The sequence below is a fragment of the Miniopterus schreibersii genome (assembly GCF_964146895.1).
Source record: "Miniopterus schreibersii genome assembly, chromosome: 11".
Classification (NCBI taxonomy): domain Eukaryota; kingdom Metazoa; phylum Chordata; class Mammalia; order Chiroptera; family Miniopteridae; genus Miniopterus; species Miniopterus schreibersii.
Window position 1 is genome coordinate 22094388 of NC_138111.1, and position 19327 is coordinate 22113714.

At 39.4% G+C, this 19327-nt stretch overlaps 1 protein-coding gene and 1 pseudogene across 3 annotated transcripts in view; one reads left to right on the forward strand and one right to left on the reverse strand.

Annotated features, from left to right (window-relative positions):
- The window catches only part of GRIN3A (glutamate ionotropic receptor NMDA type subunit 3A), a 125924-nt gene that overhangs the window by 14340 nt on the left and 92257 nt on the right, over positions 1 to 19327 (forward strand). The window lies entirely within an intron of this gene.
- On the reverse strand, positions 3706 to 4016 carry LOC308564007 (intraflagellar transport protein 20 homolog pseudogene; annotated as a pseudogene). Its single transcript has one exon. The product of its transcript is annotated as an intraflagellar transport protein 20 homolog pseudogene (transcript).

Consider the following 19327-nt stretch of genomic DNA (forward strand, 5'->3'; position numbering starts at 1 on the left):
AGGTAATTTTTTAAAGTGTAGATTTTCTGCTTCACTGAGTCCCACTAAATGATGTGCTATGGCCTAACATATACATTAAAAAAAAAAACAAAAAAAAAAACCTCCCCAGGGGATTCATCTATGCACAGTACAGTTTGAGAATCAATGACCTGAGGCAGAGGCCTCAAACTCGGATGCCTTATAGGGGAACAGGAAGGTAATGAAAATGTGAAAAACATTCCCAGATAATACAGTAGGGAGTAATAAAAATTCTAGGTAATTGAAGAGTGCCTGATCTTTCTAACGGAGACAGCCAGCCACCCCTCAGCTGCAACCAGCTGTTAGCTCATGGGGATGTTGGCAGATATTGTAACTTTTCAAAGGAAGGCAGTCTGTAGGGTTCTTTAATGTAAAAATGTCCTTTAATGTTGACAGCTCACTTTTTCCAGCTTTACTGAATTATAGATAAAACTGTAATATATTTAAAGTATACACATGATGATTTGATATATGTGTACAGTTGACCTTTGAATAACATGGAGGTTAGAGGCACCAACACTCTTATGCAGTCAAAAGTTCAAATATAACTTTTGACCGTCCCAAAACTTAACTACTAATAGCCTACTGTTAGCCAGAAGCCTATTGATAACATAAATAGTTGATAACACATATTGTGTATGTTATATGTACTATATAATGTATTCTTACAATAAAGTAAGCTAGAAAAATGAAAATATTACTAAGAAGATCATAAGGAAGAGAAAACACATTTACAGTATTTCTTTTTAAATGTGTGTATAAGTAGACCCACACAGTTCAAACCTGTGCTGTTCAAGGGTCAACTATACATTGTGAAAGGATTCCCCTATCAAGTGAGTTCAGTGATTCACATTTTTAAAAATAATCTGCCAGCCCATTAGGGATAGAGAGTCACCAATTCGTTATTTTTGGAATAGAAAATGTCAACTTATTTGTTGTAGAGAAGTTAACCAGAAGTACCTCAGTGCCTTGCTAAGTAATAGGAAGTGGCAAAGGCCTGTAGCCAACACAAGTACAATCACTTTAAGGTGCAGATAGAAAGAGCTAGAATAAAGTACATACTGCAAAGGAGAGGTAGCCACCTTCATTTGAAAGCAAGAAAACGAGAAGAAAAGGTACTAAAAGACAATGAATGTAATGTAATAAAATGAATCTTAGAAACCTTACTCGGACAATAGAGATATTGAGATAATAACTACTTACAGTGTTTGAGGTATTGATTAAGTAGAACGGTTTATATCAAGTGGATTAGCAGCAGCATGTGACATATAGCAGGTATTTTTTAAAACAACTATGCTCGCTCCCTTGGTTTCTCTTTTCTTAAGCCTCTGTTCCCTTATTCTAAAATTCAACAGGCACTAAAAAAAAGCAAGCTCATGGCAAAAAACTGACAAATACCCCTGATACTCACATTTGTATGTGGTGTTTTTTTTTAAAGAAACCTGGTAATATTTCTATGACGAGATAATTAACAAGGCAGTGATGACAGAGTGATTGAAGTGCCTCATAAGAAATGTCATTTCAAAATACAAAAATGTCCTTGCATCTCATCACTGGCTTTCTTTCCTCTACTGTAGGTTCAGTGATTCCAAATCTGTTTGTGGATAGCCCCCCAAGTTGGAGGGAGAGGGCTCTCTCCTCCTCAGTCCTTGTCAGTCTCGTAAGAAAGATTTCAGATGAGTGACAATTTCATTGTAGTAAAGCAAGCAAATTTATTAAGGAAGCAAGACAAACAAATTTATTAAATATACACTTGGCATGTAGCACAAACAGGCCACCCAGCTAATCTGAGTGCCCTACCTGGTGGAGGTTTAGGGATTTTATACTTTTCTGTCTATAGGCTTCAAGGTCCCTCTGCCCTCTGCCAGATATCTTGGGCAACAGACTAGATTCCAAGGTCCCCCTTTTACTTTGTTGTGGCTTTTCCAGAATTTATGAGAACATCTGGAGATTTTATCTTGCCAAGATCCAGGACAGCTAACTTCTTTGTTCAGTGGGTGAGAGAAAACTCACTTTCCCCCTTTCTTGCCTTAGCATCCCCCAAGTGATGTTTGTCCTTGGATTTAGTTGGGGTTTTTGTTCTCTATTTTCCCAAGCCAGGGTGATTTAAGTTACGTATGTATTCTCTGGTTAGGGAGGAGAGGCATTAACCATTTGCTCTCAAGTGTCCTTGGTTGGGGGAGATAAGGTCTTGTGATTCACAAGCTGGCTTCAAGTTGCCTAAACTCTTTGGCCTTGTTTAATTTTTTTGTCTCAGTTTCTCTATTTCACTTGCCCAGGAATTTATCTAGCTTCTTACTATCCTGCCACAAATCCTGTGCAAAAGAAGTTGCTAAGCAAAGGGTCTGGAGGATTCTTGTGGATACTTCTTAAAAAGCTAATAATACTCTGGTTCAGGAAGGTTGTCTGCCTTATGACACTCTATTATTCATTGATTTTTTAAAGATATATAATAATTTTATATTCTAAGAACAATGTAATGATTATGTGAAAAAATGTGTATATAATTTTAGAGGCTAATAATTTTGTCACTTTAACATACATTTCAATCTAATTTTTGTCCCCTTGTATAATACTTGGTTTTATGTCTGTGAGGTCAGTGTTTTCTGTTTTACTTGCCATAATAATGCAAGGGCCTATAACAGTCCTTTGCACATAGTAGTCACTCAGGTATCTGTGTAGGAAATAAATGAATGACATTCTGAAATGATAAATGTACAGCCAATTTTGTATTCTGCTTTCTCAGTTCTATTATGTCATGAATCTTTTTAGTCTCCACAAACTTCAAATTACATTTCTCTATCTGTTTTGTTGATTCTTTTTATTAACTATAAAAATCAGAAAAATATGAAAGCTTAGAAAAAAAATTTACAATCCCCATAAACAAGCACTCTTAACTTGCTGAGATGTTTCTCCTAGTATTTGTTACAGAAAACTTTTTCTTTAAATGTGGAAAGTTTCTAGTCAGATTTTTTTCGTTTGATGTGACATTGCTAGTGTTTTTCCATGTTATGGGAAACCCACTATCACCATTATTTTATTTTATTTATTATTTTTTAAAACAATAATTTAATGCTTTTTCTTCTAAAGCTTTGTGAATTTACCAAAAAAGGGAGGGGCCAAAGTTTATAGCCTGCTTAATTCAGACTAAGAATGTAAGAGGTGAGAACCTCGTTCACTGTGGTCTCTGAGTCTTCCCCAGATATGCACTGCCACCTGAAACAACTCCCCCAGATGGTTTTATTGCCTTTACAGATGCTGCATCCCATACACACCATCTCATATGACATACTTGAGTCATTAGTCAAAGTCACTGGAATGGTACAGAGGATTTTTGGTGGTGGAAGGATGGGAGATTTGGGGTTGTTGGTTTTTTCCCTCCTGCTATAAAATTAAATTTTTGGTTCATTTCTTAAAAAATAAATTGGTCCCTTTTTCCCCCAAAGAGAAAAAGGGACATCTGTAATATTTTAAACAAAAAAAATAAATAAATAAAAATAATAAATAAATTAAAAATAAATAAATAAAATTTCCCCAACAATTAAAAGGTAATAAAAAAGGTTAAATAAAAAACTGTATAATCTTCAAAAAAATAAAAAAATAAAAATAAATAGGTCAATAAATTCACTTTGTTCTTCTTTACACAAAGCTTCATATTCCTTTCAACCTGCATTGTCTTTTCTGCTATTAGTGCTTAGAGTTTCTGCTATTAGTGCTTAGAGTTGCTGCTATTAGACTTCTCTCTGCTCTGCTATAGATTTGTGTAAGTTTTAAGCACCAATGGCCTTCATCTTCTCATTTTCTGCTTCTTTTGTAAGTTGGTCAACAAGCTCAATTAAAACACCAACTATTTTTTGAAATTGGCCAATTTGGTCCACAAAGTCCTTTCACTCTTCCTTGAGCTCAATGGTCTGCGGGGTAACCTCTGGGCCCAACACCCAAAGCTTGTTCAACTCATCAAAGTGCAGGGCTGCTTCACCCAGGATGCCCTTGAACATAGGTGTTTCCCGTCCAGCTTCCCTGCCAACTGACCCATAGCAGCCATGGGCTGCCTGTCACCATTGTTTTATTAACTGCATATTATCCCAGGTTTTTGGATATGCCTACAATGTTGACATTTAACTTTCTTTTTACAATTTTTGTCATAAAATATTTCACAATAAATGTCTTTGTTTATAGACTCTTTGTCCACTTTGTAGATTATTTCTTTAGCAGATTTCTGGAAGGGGTAAAAAAATGCTAGTTACTTGGAGTATTTCCAGGGATCTATATCATATGGGGTATATTTTCTACACCCTTATATAACTCAGCATGTCTTTGTTATTTTTCTTACACATAACAGATTGACAAGGCATAAAATTCATCCCAAACAAATTCAGTGAGCTATCACCTTATTGTCTTTGAGCATTTAATGTAGCAGAAATGAGAAACCATAATATTTATATCTATCCCTTTGAAGTTTATGTTTTCTTTTCTTTCTTCCTAAATACAATTCATTTGTATTAAGTTTGACAAGAATGAGGTGAGTCCATCAAGTTGAGATTTTTTTTTTAAACAAAATTTTTCTTCAGATATGTCTTTGATTAGTCCTTCTGTTCCTGTGGTTGTGGTTTCTTACTTAGGTACACCATAATTCTTAAGTTTATCTCCCATATTTAGGTGAGCAAACAGTTTATATCCAAATCAGGATAATTTTGAAAGTGAAAAGGGGAGCAGTTAATAATAACATGGGACCATAGACATAAAGCAGGAATTGTCTGAGTACAAACTGAGACGCTCAGCCACCCTGACCATCCTTTTTCATTATTACAGATCTTGATTCGTTTGTTCTGTATCCTGAAAGATCTTCTAAATTTGTCTTCCAAATACCACTAATTCAGTGGTTTGCAATATTTATCATGCCTTTTATGCTTTCGTGGCACATTTGAAATCTATTATTGAATTTTTAGTTTTCCTATTTCTTTCCATGTAACCCTATTATTTTTCATTCCATCCTATTATTATTCATCTCAACATGTTCTCCTCTTGTGAATTACTCATATTTCATAAAAGTCATGTTATCCTGTTTATTGTTTAAATGTCAGGTTCTTTGTGGGGGTTTTTCCTAATTTTCCTTTGGCTTCTAAAATATATCATTTTCTGAATGTCTTTACTTTTCTTTGCCTTTTCTGCAGCATTTGTATAGGACCCATATTGTTTGGGGTTTTTTTGGGGTGGGTGGAGGAGTTCTTATTCTAGAACAATAAGAAATCTATCTAAACCCTCTGTTTGCCAACAAACAGGCTGCTTAGATTGCTAATTGCCTTACTTTGAATTCACTTATGTTCTGGCTGAATCCCCATCTAATAAATACAGCTGGACACAAAGTTGCTGTGCACATCGCCTAAACCAAGTCCCAGTCCTTAGCTGCCACCAAATGTGTGGTATTATACTCTGCTGTACCGAGCCGGAATCTGCTTCTCTCCTGCTGTGTTGCTTTCTGATCATATGAACCAGTAGCTCTTAATCAGTTCCTCAACCTAGGCAGCCTTTTCAAAATACATACCTAGGCTCCTTCCAAGACCTCCTGGCTCAGAACCTTCGGAGACATAGGCTTGTGTACGTAAAAGATATCCCAGGTGTTTCTGATATGCCCACTTGGCTGAGAATCACTGATCTGAACCAAAAGTTCAATATACTGATCTCTACTGAGTGAAGTCCATGAAAAACAAAGATGCAGCTGTTGGTGTGCACGTCTACTAGGGTGATCTGACCCGGCTACCTTCTACGATGCTTTTCTTGTGAGAATTAAACCTCTCCCATACGCACTGCTCTTGGAGATGCAGTTTTATTTACATTAAAAAATATATATACTAATCAGAGGAGGCTAGCGATTGATTAGCATTCTGACTACTTCAAAAAGCAGAACCCATGCCGTAGAGGGGCCATGGTGACTTCTAATCAAACTGTGTGATAGATGGAAAGAAATGACAGTCGTCGGAGTGAGGAGCTGGAGGACCCAGATTGCCTAAGTTTGAATCCCCTCCCTGCCGGTTACTAGCTAAATGCTACTAGATAAGTCACTTAACTCTCATGCCTTAGTTTCTTCATTTATGAGACAGGAATAATAGGATCTACTTAATTGAGTTTTAAAGAAGATTAAATTAAATAACTTATAGAAAGTGTTAAGAAATGCCTGATATATATTATATGTTCAAGAAACACTAGCTACTGTCCTGGCCAGGTGGCTCAGTTGGTTGGAGCGTCACCCCATACACCAAGAAGGTTGTGGGTTAGATTTCCAGTCAAGGCACAGACCTAGGTTGTGGATTCGATCCCCAGTGAGGGTGGGTACAGGAGGCAACCGATCGATGTTTCTCTCTCTCACTTCCTCTCTCTCTAAAATCAGTAACAAGCATATCCTCTGGTGAGGGTTAAAAACAAAAAACAAAAAGAAATATTAGCTACTATTAGTTCCAGACACAATCATCAACTTCATATTTTTTCTTCTGATTGCACCAGCTTGCAGTTTGTGCAGCATCTTTCCATTCCAGCAAAGTTGATTGTGAATAAAAGTTCTTAGCATTGTGAGCATTCATATTTTCATGTCTCATTTGATATTTCAGTGGGAAGTTGTAGAATGCTGCATCAGATCAGTTCCTGAATTTTATTGGAGTTTTATGGATAAGCCCTTGAATGATGATCCATCACTGTAATTTCCGTTTGAACAGGCAGTCAATCATTTCATTTCTGTCTATGCCTTTATGCTATTTCCTATTGGCCGCCTTGTCTACCGCATTTCTGGTTCCACCTAGTTCTGTGACTTCAGAGCAGTAACTGGTTTGAAACATGGCAATACTAGATAAACTAGTGAAGTCCAGGAAGGAAGTTGTTCTGTGTGGTCCAAAAGGCCCCCATGGGTGATAGTCACTAGGAGGGAAGTTTGGCTCAAAACCAAGTTCTTTCTAAGCTGTCCCAATGATTCAATAAACTGTCAGATATTGAGTGTATCGGTGAGTACCGCTCAGGAAATAGAAACTGCACCAGGTATTTGAGGAGAGAAAATTTAATATAATGAATAATTAACTAGGTACAGAGTTGTTAGATGATTGGAAGGATTATAAGAGAACTCTATGGTATGAAGCTAACAAATTCTAGAAGCAGTTACCATCCCTGGAGCTGAGGATCAATAGGAAGAGGCTGGAATATTAACACTGAGGAGCTTAGAGGAAAAGCTCTGTGAAGCTGAAACTCAGATATTTGAGAAAAAGGAGCGCTGTTCAGCTGGTGATAGTGTCTCTGAGCTCCAAGGAGGGGCCAAGGGGCTCGGATCCAGATCTCTAATTAGCAGGATAAAGTAGTCCTGCAAGTTGCACAGGATTTAGCTGTTTTCCTGGAAAGGAACCACTGAAGGGATGAAGAAGCATTGCTGGGTGATGCTTAGAGGAACCTCAGACAGGCAGAAAACCCACAGGAAGTAACCAGAAAGCAGACAGGAGGAAGTCCCTTCCCTTCCTTCAGCCTTGCAGTCTCCCCCGATGGCCTGCACTGGCAGAGCCTACCAGGATCCCCCTGGCAAAGCAGAAATGTGGTTTGTAGACAGCTAGCTCTGGCATCCCAAAGCAGAGAAGACAAAGGCGGGTTTGGAGCTCAGAGACAATAGCCATAGCTGACACTCTAAGTATGAAAGAAATAGGAATGATTGCTAGCATTCATTGCACAATCACTATGTGCAAGGCATCACTCATTATCACAGTTCATTAATAAATCTTCCCTCATAGCTAATATTTTTATCCTTATACTATTGTGAAGAGATTAGGGGTTACTTGCTCAAGGTCACTAAGGACTTGATTTTCTTAAGGCCACTCAGCTAGTAAAAGGCACAGCCAGGAATCTAGTTCAGTCTTTGTAGCTCCAAAGCCTCCACACAGTTCTGCCTCCCACAGTGGACAGCATTGGTGCTATGGCTCCTTCTGAGATGCATTTATGAGCAGTTAATGTCTCTTTACTGAACATTGTTTGATTTTGTTTTATTATCAATGAAATTATTATTTCACAGCATTTAACTTAGTATGTTAGGCATGTGTGCCTCACTGCTGAGAGCTGTGGAGACTGGGCAATTTTCCAGTTCATCTGAACTAAACAGATAGTTGAGTCAGACACTACAAAATTTAGAAAAAATGTATTAATGTGAATTATTTGCCTTGGCCATCTACTTTGTCTTTCAGATGGCCTGGAACAATGCCTGGGTGCCAATTGACTTTATGCCACATAATGTCACTGTAATTGTTTGGCAAAATTCCTCCCTTGGGTACCTCATCACCAGAGGTTGACTCTCCTCAGTAGCCTCTCCATTAGAAAAGCAACTTGGATTAACTGATTATGCAATTTTGCCATAAATAGAAATCTCTGAGTTACAAGATGGATCTGTGGAACAGGGTTGAAATTGGAAAGTATTAGCCTACTGCAAATCTCTAGACCAGAGATTTCTATTTAGATAATAAATTATTGCTCTTAAGAACAGACTTGGGGCATCAGTCATTGCCAAACCTTAATATATCCACCGAGTTCTGCAGAAGATTACTAATATTTGCACATATTTTGGCATTCTTCATGCAACAATAAATTTTTGTCTTAATTTGTATTTATGCTTAAGACCCCCAAAATAATAAGAATTCTATGACATAGAGAATTTGGTTGGAATACACAATCACTATTATTCATCATTCAAGATTTTTTGATAGTTGAAACCAAGATTTTTATTAGTTTCTACTCACCCACCCCAACCCGGCCCAATGATCACTTACCTATACCTAGTAAACCAGTTGTGTTTTCTAAAAGACTGAACTGATCCTGCCAATACGTAAAACCTAATCTCTTTTAGTTCCTTCTTCTGGCCTCTTAAATCACTGGAATTCACTCAGAGTTCTCTAAAACAAAGGATTTCCATGAAAAACAATTTAAAGGAATAGTGGTAAAGGAAACACATTGTATATAGAATAAGTTTAAGTTTGGGATATTCGAACAACACTTTTTAAAGACCCTTTACTTCCTCATAGTATAAATATGATAGACCATAAAAACACCATCCCTACATTTTCTACCAGACTCTTTTATAACTACAAGAGGAGTAGGTACAGTATGAAGTTACACTAGAGTGCCTCATTGCCTTCAGTGCTTGGGGACAGAGCTTGAGCCTGTTTTTTGTATCTGTGTAATAAAAACAATAGCTCATTTGATGAGGATTTTACAATTTACAAAGTAATTTTAGTTCACATAACCTCACACATAACAATCTACAACAAATCTAGGAAGAAGGCATTACTCCCCCAAGTTACAAATGAAGTTATAAAGAAATTGAGCCTCAGGTAGACTATTTTACCGAGCGAGTATTAAAATGAGGTTTTCTGATTTTAAGTCCAGTCCCCTGTCACCTAAACCACTGTGGATTCAGAGATTCTTCATCTGAGAGCTTAGACAGTGGGTGTGTGAGCTCCTGTGGTACCAGCTTCAGAAGCTAAAGGTCCTGACTCCTTTCGTAAGACTTTAATCACCAGGCCCTGCTGCCTCAACAAAACCAGGGGTAGTCTACCAAAGATCCCATAAGCAGAAAGGTGTCCTCTGTTTCAATACATGATATATTCTTAAAAACTGCTTTTAGATTACCCTTTTGGCATCCAAAAATGTTATCTTCATCTGAAGCTGTCGAGATGGATAAATAATGGATCTGTTTCCTTCTGGAAAAGATTGTTAGAATTTGCTGCAACTTTTCACCTTGAATACCTATTCGCACATTTACCATTAGCTCCCCTTACTCACATCTAGCCTCTAGAAATCTTAAGCAACCCATCTTCCTAGGAAAAATCAATTTCAAAAGAGAAAAGAAAAAAAACTTAATTGCAGCCTGGGATATGGGAAAATATGAACATGCTGTTAAAAGAGTGAGTACATTGCCAAGGGCCATGGGAGAATTTTGAAATTGCCTGTGTGTTATGATCATTTTTAATCCTTCTCAGAGGTTTTTGAAAACATTTACAACAGTTAAAAATTTAATATTGAGCTTTCTACTATTATGTGAGATTCATAATACATGTCCTATATTCATGTTGGGGATTTATTGCAAAATTTTATGTGAGAGTCCACAAAGTTACTTTGAGGACTTTTAATAAACATCTGGGAGACATTACTGTAGACCTTATAATTTTGGAGCTAGAGGCTCACTCGTCCAGTATAAAAATGTCAGACTAACTGTACAAATGCATACGAGAAATCATCCCATTATTTCTGAAGATTTATGCCTTGAACAGATAATAAATTTAATTCTGGATCTCTAAACCAAAAATGACTCATTCATTATTAATTATAATTATATAAATAGGACCTTATCATGGCAGGTGTCATATAGATAATTCCAAGGTCACATTAATATTTATCTATGACCTTGAGCTCATCGTGTGTGCAGGGGGAAGGGGGTGGCTAAGCCACAGTTCCCCGCCTCTCCTTTCATGCAGAGCATTCCACTCCCACTATGGCTTAGCAATACTATTAGCAATACTGTCACATAATTCCGTAGTGCCACTGGAACAAAATATGCTTTAATTGGCTCTATGTAGAAAGCCATCCCAAAATTCACATTATCTTGTTGGAAAATATACTTAAAAAAGGGCATACGATGCTAGTCTCTCTGCCATTGGACAACCCATTCCCCATAATCAATAATATTAAATCTCTGAAAAATCATAAAACTCAATTAGCTGTTCAAGTCCTAAAATGGGATTGCATTAATCGCTTAGAGATCCATCGACTGCTATTAGCACTCAGCCACCGACATGGCCTCAGGACCCTCTATAATGAATAGTATTTTACTCTTACCAGCTAACTCATTTTAAACTCTTCATCCGAATGGGAGGGTGCTCCCCTTCCCTCTGATCTAAGGCTGTCGAGATCCAGCGCCTCCAAGGGCCGCCCCCTCCAGCTTTTTGCACTGAGGGACCCCCTCTTGCCCTCACCTGGTCATCAGGAGGATGTCACTGGGTACCGTTAGGGGGACAGCCTTGCCAAAGAACTACCAAAAGAGAAGCACCAGCAACTCCTGCTTCATTCTCTTTCCACCGTCCCCATTGGGAACATCAAGCGTGAAGGCGGGGGACCATCAGCCTGGCCCGGGGGGGGGGGTAGAAGCTCACTGTCTACCGATTCCAAGTCATCTGCACGGATAGTCTGGCCCCGTTAAGGACAAGACAGCTGCCTTGATATCACCTTAAAACTGTATGCGTGTTATGTGGTGTCAGAAGTGCTTCCTTAAACTAGAGAGAGAAGTCGATTAGTAATTCGTTTACTTCTTAATTAGATGGCTCTCATCTGTATCTGTCTCTTATTTCTGGGGATTGCCGTTCTTGGGGTATTTTAGAAAGCATATAGAGAAAGTATCACCAGGGCATCCAAAAGGGAGGTCTCTCCTGACTGTGCCGAAGAGATGCAGGACCGGACAGTCAACCAGCCATGAAGGAGAGCGGTCGAGTGGATGGGTGCAGGATTTGGGTTTGACTTGTATTATTTTACCTTATTAGACATAAGCAGTTATTGGTGATGATAATTAAGCTGGCTGGTGCGTCTGCAGTTGAGGCCATTAATGATCACCATGGACAAAGAAGAAAAGACATTCCTGCTGATATAGCCACGGCCCTGTGGCCGGCTGTGCGGAATGCTACACTCCACGAGACAAAGTGGGCTGCGGGGACGCTTCTCATTGCGTTTCTAACGTACAATCTCCACAGCTGACGTTTCAGCATCACGATTGTTTACTCTCCTGGGAGATGCTGGCATCTTCTGCAAATTTCAGTGGCTGTGGAGTAATTGCCGCTGGGATGTTTCTTGCTTCTCATTTGCTGATTTAGTCACCCACCTCATTACAAGTCTGTGATTTCTTTTCTGAAATCTGTGAGTTTTATCTGCAAGTTAAAAAAAAAAGAAAAATCAGTCCTCTTGGACTTGGTCATTTGGCCATGCATTCATTCCCCTTCCTTCTCTTGGTCTCCCTTTTTGTGCAGCATTGTATATTTTTAGATAAGGATTTGGGTGAATAATGAAATCTGTGACCAAGGAACAAATTGGAGCTTCCTGGTCTCTCTGGGAATTAAATGAACTGTTGCTTCAAGGGAACCTATGACGACCTCCTTTAGCAGCACACGCCAGTGCTTTGGTGCTTTGCCCCACGGGCAGGGAGGACTGTTTTTCCAATAATGTGTCATAAATTAAATGTTATAATGGCAGTTCTTCTAGTGCCCTGACTGCATAATCTGATATTCTTAAACACTGCCTCTCCAAACTGTAGCTTTATCTACAAGTGGCTAGAAGGGATCACAAAAGAATGGGAGTTAATATTGTTCACGTCTTAGGGTTATCATTGAAGGTGTCATAATCATCCGGAGTTCACACTTAACCTGAGGCAGACCATGGCTACCCAGGGAGTTGTGCATGCATGTGACCCATATTTATTTGTTCGGACTCTGTATTACATTAAACAACAGCACAGAACGATTATATTGCAGGAAGTAGGAATATAAGTGGGATTATATTCAGGAGAAGGAATTCACTACCAAATTGTCAATGGGGAGCCTCTGTATTCCTTTGAAAAGAAGGTTCTAGTATTAGCTGGAGCAGAACAGTGTTGGTGGGAATGAAATATAAATTAATTAAGTCCTTCCCAGCTCAGTTCTAATACCTTTTCCCTAAGAAAATCTTCCCTGATTCCCCAGACTATGTCACTCTGGAATGTACTCTCTTTATATGCTTTACCTTAGGCTCATAGAACTTATTATAATTATGAACTTACCTGAAATGGCACTTGCCTCTCATTTTTTCAAAATAAGTCTCAGGAGGTAGTAAAGCATAGTGATTGAAAGTATGTCTCTCGAGCCTCATTTCGAATCCCCTCTTGGCCTCTTACCAGATGTGTGACCTTCCTCTATAACATGGGGATGCTAGTAGTTCCTACATCACAGCGGAGTGTTGTAAGGATTGAATGAGTTAATAGTTGTAAAACAGCTTTAGGACACTGCCTGGCACACAGTAAGCATTCATTCAATAATCATTACCTATTATTTATTTTATTTTATTAATATATAAGGTGGGGCAAAAGTAGGCTTACTGTTGCAAGTATACAAAGCACAGTTTATTCTTGTATTACTTATTAATTATTGCATTATTTTCCATACGAACAACTGTAAATCTACTTTTGCCCCACCCTGTGTACCTCCCCCTTAAGACTCTAAGCTCCATAAAGACAGATGACATGTCTGTTACATTCAATCCCATAACATTCCCAACATCTGTTACAGTGCCTGGTATATAATAGCGATTCAACAGATATTTTCTGAATGAAATACAGTGCCTAGAAACATGAGTTCGTTGCTCTGGAAGTGACTATGACCTCAAACACCAAAGGATTAAATTGGGCCTCTCTATAACATCATGTTAGGGTATTGAATGAACTCACTAGCCCTTTTCTATCAAGATATACTACATGAGCCCTGTCCAGTGTGGCTTAGTTAGGTGAACATCATCCCGTGTGCCTAAAGATCGACTGTTCGATTCCAAGTCAGGGCACATACCCAAGCTGCGGGTTTGATCCCCAGTCGGAGTGAAACAAAGAAATCAATGTTTCTCACATCAATGTTTCTCTCTCTCTCTCCCCCATCTCTTCCTCTCTCTCTCTAAAAAAAAACACAACAACAATAAAAACATTTTTTTAAAAGATGTACTATATGAGAATATTTTAGGAAACATAATTTGATCCACTGATATCCAATTTTGGAGTAAAGAGCTGTGTCACAATGAGTTTTTTTAAATAACAGCTAAACTGTCTATTGTTTTAAGACAATAGCCAAAGCAGAAGCTATTTGAATATAATGGTTTCTAATGCTCAGTAAATGCAGTCACTTGCTGTTATTGTGCTCCTTTTAAAGGAAGCCCTTTGCTTTTTGTTTAAACAGAAGAGAAAGATAGAATAGAGCCACAAAGGAGGTAAATGTTTAGGTGGAGACATTTAGAGACCCATCTGGACCAGGGTCAAGACGGAGACAGGGGTAGACATGAAAAAGGGCTCACCCCACAGGCTCGGATGGAGCCAAGGGTAGCAAAGGCCGATTTCTGTGGGTCAACCACCCCAAAATAATCCTCGGAGATGTCTTATCCGTCAAAACATGAGCTTCTGAAGCTTTCAGTAGAAAGGTAAATTTTAATAGGTGACGGAGAGGCATCCTGAGTCTGGGAGTCAGTCAGCCAACAAACATCATCAACCATTCACCTCGGCCCCAAGGACAGAGTGAGCCTCAAGGGCCTGGGCCCTCCAGAAACTTTCATTTTAGTAATGAGAAAATACTCACCAACAAAGCAAGACGGTCTTCGTAATTACTGGGCTATAAAGAAGATAAAAGCATTCTATGGAGAAAATTATTAATTTCATGGTGGGTGATGCAGCGGGAAGGCTGCTAATATTCGAGAGAAAGCCCAGGGATTTGAGCTGAGACCCGAATGGTAAGAAAGAGTCAGTCCCCTGAGGGAGGAGTGTTCCCATTCTGCAGGAGGGGAAAGGGGCAGCAAGTACAGCTTGGAGAGTAATGGCTTTGAGACCACACAGGTGGAGGGAGTGAGCAGGGCCAGGTCCTCGAGGGCATAGGGTAAGGAGCTCACATTTTGCTCTCGTTGCAGTGGGGAGCTATTAAAGTGTTTTAAGCAAAGGAATGATGTGAATTTAGATTTTTTAAAAGATCACTCTGCCTGCTGTGTGTAGAAGTGATTGCCAGACAGGCGGTGGTGGAGGCAGGGAGACTGGTAGTGAGGGCTGTCACATTAGCCCAGGTGACAGATGGAGGCTCACTTGAGAAGCTGTGAGATAATGAAACTGATTGAATTCTGGACATATTTCGGAGTGAATGGGACTTACGGATGGATAAATGAGTGATGTGAAGGGAAAAAAGGAATTGGAAACTGATGTCTTAGTTTTTGGTCTGAGCAGTTGATGTGTGTGATGTATACTGATGGTGACTTGGGGAGGGCTTCCAAGGAGGTAGATTTGGCGGGGGTATCTGGAGTGGGGGTAAGAGGAAAGGACACAGTGAATCTCCTTGGACTTGTTAAGTTTCAGGTGCCCAACAGCCCTCCAAAAGGAGATATCCAGGAGGCAGTTGGATATATAAGGTGCAGGTTGGAGAATAATGGGTATTGGTGGTATTTAAATTTAGTAGCTGGAGTGTAGATAAGAAAAGGAGAGGCACTGATAGAGCCCTGGGGTACCTGAAGTTTAGAGAATGCTACCGGCAAGGTAGGAAGAAAATGATGTATGGGCTTGAGAAGCATAGAGAATGACATGTTCGAAAAGGAAATAAACAGCCATGTCAAATGGTGTTTAGAGTCAGAGTCACAGGTAGAGTGAAAATCAACCTTTGGCTTCAGCAGTATTTGTCACTGGTTTCTTTAATAAAAGTTGTTATGGCGAGTTTGAAATCCTAATCGGCTGAGAAAAGTGGAAATGAGAAAGTGGAAACTTTTGTTTGTTGATTTTTGAGAGAGGGAGAGAAACATCAATCTGTTGTTCCACTTATTTAAACACTCATTGGTTGTTTCTCGTATGTGCCCTGACCGGGGACTGAACCTGCAACCTTCGCACAATAGGATGATGCTCTAATCAGCCGAGCTACCCAGCCGGGGCCAAGGAGGCGGGAACTTGGAGCGTTGCTAAATCTCCAGACTGTGCTGAAGAGAAAGAGTAAAGTCTGGAATAGTAGCTAGAGGAGGAAAGGCTGATGTTAAGGAAGTTTGTAAGCTGATGGGAGATCCCAGGGGAGAGAAACTGCCGAAGCAAACTCCAGAACAAGGTCACTCGGGAGGTGAGAGGGAGGAATGAAAAACTGCCTATTGTTTCTCTAACTGAAGGGCCAGAAGCTTCAGGCCCGCCTCCCTCCAGCCCGCCGCAGTCTTGAGAAAGTTAAGCATCTTCACTCTTCCCCCATGTACACTGTGGCAAAACAGCTGTCCTTAGTTTCCTCTCCCCATCCTGCAGGCCATGCATAGCTGTGTCTCTGAATTCAAGTAAATAGCTGATGGCTTTCTCTTTTATGCAAAATGCAAGGTACTTTCTTAGTAATAATAGATGCATAGTAAGAATAGATGTGTTGTTTTAAAGTTTTAAAATCCTGGTAAAACTTCTGTCATCTTCCTTTACCTGACCTCTTCGCAGTCCTTAGGCTTGTTTATTTATTGTCATTTCCATTTACTTCGTTAGAATACTGTTCTAGGGTGGTCCCTGAGATTTCAGTTATTCCTCCACTTGTATAAAGATACCTCGATTAGTTAGGCACCTGGTAAGTAACTGAAGGCTGCCTCAACTTTGGTACCTCTGTATATTGAATCGTATTTTAAATGCATCAGTGTGGGGCATTTAAAAAAATTCCATTATGAATAATTTATAAAGCACAATAAATGTTTCCCCACAACCGTCTTGAGTGTAAAGAAAATGACTGACACGCCCCGAGTTGGTGCGGATCACGATTCACTTGTATTTCTAAACTGCGCCTCAGGTGCGTGTGCACTTGAGCAGGTCTGTCAGTCCTCTCAGCGTTCGGGTGCCGCTGTTCTGATTGACACCAGAGAAGATCTGTGTCTTCTTAGAAGGATGAGATTTTATGGGAATGCAGATAATATGACTCTTGCCTCTGGAGAGAAACTGTATTAGTCAAATAGGAAGGAAAAATGGCTCATAAAAAATCGACACACATCTCAGCTAAAGGTCAGGCCTCTCCATCTAAACCTAACTACACATCACCACTTATTTATTCAACCCACAAATCTTCGCTCTGAGCCTCTCATTTTTTGGGTGGTGTTACTTGGAATTTTACCATAAAAGACAACATCTCTAGGCCCCAAATAGTCCGGGAAGGAGAGAGAGGAGTAAGCTCATGATGAGCATGCCGTGTAATAAATGATTGGGGAATGTATGGAGCTAAAAGAGAGGCAGGTGATCCAGCTTGAGGGCGAGGCCAGTCGGGCACCTTTCCCTGGAGAAAGGAAGCCCGAGCACAGCCTTGAAAGGTGACTGGGAGCCAGTGATGTCAAAATCGGGGAAAGAGAAAATGACCTGCCTATGGCTGTGGGGACGAGTGCCGGAGCGCTTGTGTAAGTCCAGATGTTTTAGAATGGCTTCCAAGATAAAAGAAAACTAAGATGTACTCAGGCAATTGAACAATCAGGGCAAGATGCCACCACTGTTGGGTGTCAAAGGAGATAGCGTGAGGGCTGGTGTACAGAGAGGTGTCACCGTCTCTCAGATGGATCTTGCATAGTCTGGAAAGGGAGGCAAGAGGTAGGATCCTGTGTCCGCAGGATCATCCAGACCAGGTGGAAGGAGACGGAAAATGAACCTCGTGAATTTCGTATTTTGAGATGCTGGACTATGTTATAAAGGCTGGGTTATCGGTTCTCTTTTTTTTCCTAAAAATAACAAAGACTCCTCAAGGTCCCTGCTTTCTCTGTGGGTCTGAGCTCCCTGGTGGGACTGACTTAGAAACCTTAATGATGATCTTTGAATAGTCTTCCCATCTTAAAGCCTAAAAGCTTTCGCCGTGATTGCAAGAATTTCAAACAAAATATTCCCTATAGAGGCTAAATAATGCTAACAGAATGAGTATATATGAGCAGGAAATAATTCCAGAAAGAGATCATTCCAGGGTTCATACATTAAACCAGGTGGGAACCCAGAAAACCCACCGGATTTTATTTGATTCTTGTTAGCTAACATATTACTCAGTAATGTTACAGTGCTCTCGAGACTTCATGTGTTTGTAACGGTGGAAAAGAAAAAGTAATGAATTCCTAAGTTAGTGCACTCTTTCTACCCCTCTTATAAAGGGCAATTACATGTGGCTTGAGGACTACAGAGAGATATTAGAGTCTGCAAGGTAGGCAGAGCCTGAATCTTTCCTGTAAAATCCAGGAGATAAAATTAAACACAAGCAGATAGTCCTGAATGCTAGAATTTAGCCACATTCGCTAAAGGCCATAATGGAGACACCACCGCAATTAAGCAAGTGGTTAACCTTCCTAACAGGATAAATGTCTTTAACTCACACCCGATTTATGGCATTCCATAAACTCCAGGAATTTGGGCTAGGTGAGCTTTAACATCCCTTTCAAAGCAAATGCTAAAATCATATGTGCACTAATTGGCTTTTGGCGACTCATTCAAACTTAATATTTCTGCCCTATCTGATCATTGTTCGATTATTGAATGGATATGGGCAATGATTTGACAAGTGAGTTCACAACAGGGCCAGATTCAGTCCAAATCTTTAATTTGAAAACTAGCCAACGAGGTCGTTTTTTATTTCCTAGTCAGGAACAGCACTCACATAGACCATCCGGAAAGAACACAGACCTGTTCATCCAGAATTCATTGTCCTGGACCCGAGGTCACCAGGACTGCTTAACGAGCCTTTGAGTTTGATCACTAATTCATGAGAAAGTACTGCCTCTGTGACCAGGGACTTTAAAACTGAAATTAACATTTCCAATGCTTTCTTGCTTTGAACCAGGATTTGAAAGGCACAAAGAATTAAATTATGTTAATACGAGCCTAGTAATGCAAGTGAAATAAAATGTCATTGCAGCAAAGCTTAATCATAATTAGTAGATCACAGTTTTGAGATAAATGGCTAATATGGAAATTTACTGGGATGCTGATATGATACCTAGTGTGTGTGCTGCCGAAGTGACCACAAAATACTATTTCTAGTGTTAAACTGGTCAATGGCAGGTATCAAGCAATGAATGTGAGCCAATAAATTTTTTTTTTTAATTTCCAAATGAAATAAGCTGTTATGCAATTAAACTGATTTTACAATTATGAAATTAATCTGAGGCAGTAAACCAGTATATATAAAAGCTATATTACATCACAATTAGTTGAGCCATAGTTTAAATATATAAAACGTATACTTGTATCAATAAAAAAAAAAAAAGAATTACGGAATTGGGGGGGAAAGTTTGTGTCAACTGTGCTGTTGGTTCTGAAGGGTATTTTAGAAAGAAATCATCAGCATTTAGCTGAGTTCCCCCTCTTAGTGTAATAAAGCAAATTAGCATGTGACATAAGCAGTCTCTTCACAATGGTTTTAAGCCGCATTGACATAATCAAATTTCCAGAGGAAATTTAACTTGCATGCTAGACAGTTTAATTATCTGGTGCACATTTCAATAGTTTCTGGCCCTGTTATGAACTCACTTGTCAAAAATATAAAAAATATTTTTAAAAAAACATGCCAGAATTTGTCAC